The sequence below is a fragment of the Melanerpes formicivorus genome, unplaced genomic scaffold (genome assembly GCF_026170545.1).
Source record: "Melanerpes formicivorus ecotype bairdi unplaced genomic scaffold, bMelFor1.0.p_v2 SCAF_201, whole genome shotgun sequence".
NCBI lineage: Eukaryota > Metazoa > Chordata > Aves > Piciformes > Picidae > Melanerpes > Melanerpes formicivorus.
The window spans coordinates 460,001-462,500 of record NW_027142553.1 but is presented as its reverse complement, the minus strand read 5'-3'; the positions used below and the strand labels follow the sequence as shown (position 1 = coordinate 462,500).

At 42.1% G+C, this 2,500-nt stretch overlaps 1 pseudogene; it reads right to left on the bottom strand.

Annotated features, from left to right (window-relative positions):
• Positions 1-2,500, bottom strand: part of LOC137457801 (28S ribosomal RNA) — an 8,481-nt pseudogene that overhangs the window by 2,403 nt on the left and 3,578 nt on the right.

Genomic DNA, 2,500 nt, shown 5'->3' with positions numbered 1-2,500 from the left:
ATCATTATTTTTAACTACAGTTTTAACTGCTTCATCTGATGAATTTGCCAATCTGTGTAATCGTCTAGCTTGGATACTAGGGATTAACCCAGCCAATCGGGCTAAGCCTAAGCCTCCATCTTTAGTGCTGGAATACAAGATGCCATCACAGGTACAAACTGGGAGATGTAACCATTTTTTCACCCTATTTCGAATTGTTAAATCCATTTCTTCCAGATAGGTGGCTTTTACATTTGCCTGGTCTGCTAAGTAGATCAATCTAGGCACTGTGTACACTTTTAACATGTCCAATTTTTGAAATGGTTTTAAAGAGGCTCTTTCGATGCGATTGAGCCAAACTTCTAATTTATTCTGCAATTCGGGCTTAACTATCCCCACCCAAGGGTCGATTTGCAAGCCAAGATATTTCTCTGACTGACCCGGGTGGATCATGTTTAAAGGGGTACCGCTGATAAGCCATGGAGGACAGTCATTGATGGTATAAGAGTCCTTAGTTGGTTGAATAAAGAAGCCATGGCACTTTTCCCCCTGCGTTTTTAATCCAGTTAAGTCACAAAATGCTTCTAGAATTTCAATATTTTTCTCCATTCCTGATTGGGACTTACTCAGCAGGACCAGGTCGTCTGCAAAAGCCAGAGCTGTTAATTTGCCATTCCCATGTTGGAACCCCTCCCCACACTCTTCTAATTTACATAACAGAGGGTCAATGCACAGGTTAAAGAGGAGTGGTGACATGGGATCGCCCTGTTTCACACCAGTTTTGATTCCTATTGACTCAGACTCTCCTTCTTTAGTTTTGATTCTGGTGTGGATGTTTTGATAGAAGTCCTTAATTAATGCTATTATGTGGTCATCCAGGCCCTTTTGCTTTAGCACCGCCAGGATGTGGGTGTGGCTCACTGAATCAAAGGCTTTGGCCAAATCGACAAAGACAACCCCCAGGGGTTTCTTTTGTTTCTTTGCATTCCTAATTAATAGCTGTAATAGTTTTAAGTTCTCAGCACAGCCAGAAGATTGAATGAAGCCTCTCTGCCTGGGGTTAATGGGACACGCCTTTGCCAACCTCGCAGTTAAGATTCTTGAATAGAGTCTCAGGATGATGGAACCAATAGTAATTGGCCGCCAGTTGTTAATATCATTTTGGCGTTCGGGCGCTGATGATTTAGGTATTAGGATTGTTCGGCATCCACTTATTACATCTGGAATTTTGCCACTTAACAGCCAGAGATTAAATAGTTCTTTGATCTCCTCACAATTTGGATCCATTTTAAGCAGGGCCTTCAGGGTGATCCCATCAGGGCCTGGTGCCGATTTTTTATTCATGTCTTTGATATTCTTAAGGATCTCTTTCTCTGTAATCAATTCCTTAAAAGCCGAATTATCCGCCCGCCCCACAGACTGGAATGCTCCAAGTCCTTGAAATAAGTTCTGAGACTCCCACCTAGATCTGAAGGTGTTACTGACCTCTTCCAGGGGGATGGCACATTGCGCAGAGTCTTTTTCATCCAGAATCATATTAGCTAACTTCCCTCGATCTAAGCGGAAGAGGCGTTGGAATCGGAGAAATTCTCCACGCTTTCTGGCTCTTTTTCTCATCCACTCCTTTTGAGGTTTCTTCTGCTGAGGTTTACGTTGGCTCTTTTTTGGCGCTTTCTGTTCAATTGATTTCTCAAACAAATACAAATATTGGTCCTGAGCTACCTCATTGAGTAATTTTAATGAGTCTGTTTTGCCTTCAATTATTTGTTTATATGTATTTTTAAGGATGGGCAGCTTCCCTGATGTCAGCTTTTCATTAATAGTCTTTTTATAGTGGGCTAGCAGCTCCCTTTCACCAGAAGATGGAATCACAGTCCTCTCCTCTTTTAACCTGTTCTTGCTCTCTTGTGTTTTCTCTCTTTCTGGCACCACAGTTTCTCTTAATAGTCTTCTCTTTTCACTGATCTGTTTTGCTGTTTTAGTTGTTAATTTTTCAGCAATCAATTTGTTAATATTTTTCCTCCCTTCAAACTCTTGATTTAGTTTCTGTAATAATTCTGTTTCCTCTTGGGACCAGATTTTCTTGTGAGCACCTCTTTTAGAGGTCTCTTTGGGGCGAGATGCTTCAATTCTTTCTGCGTTTCTCAGGGCTGGGTGAGCTAATCTCTTATGTTGTCCCAAGCCAATTTTAGTTTTAAAACATTTTTTACATTCTTCACACATAAACCCTTCTACCTGGGTAGGCTCTTGGACCCCTTTGCATTTTGGGAGATGGCATGAGATACTATGATGCTTTTCATTTGTCTTCCCACAGCGGGAACATTGGAAATTGATTTTTCTTTTCCCATGGGCTCTCTTTAGATGGTCAATCAATCTCGTCATATTGCCTGCCCGAGTGGTACAGCATGGACATGTCGGGTTGTCCTCTGGCATCTTCACCAGGGGGGTCCCAGGACAGATGTCAGCTGTATTATCCAACTCGGGCGATGCGGTTAGTATTGAGAGCTGACTCATAGAGCTC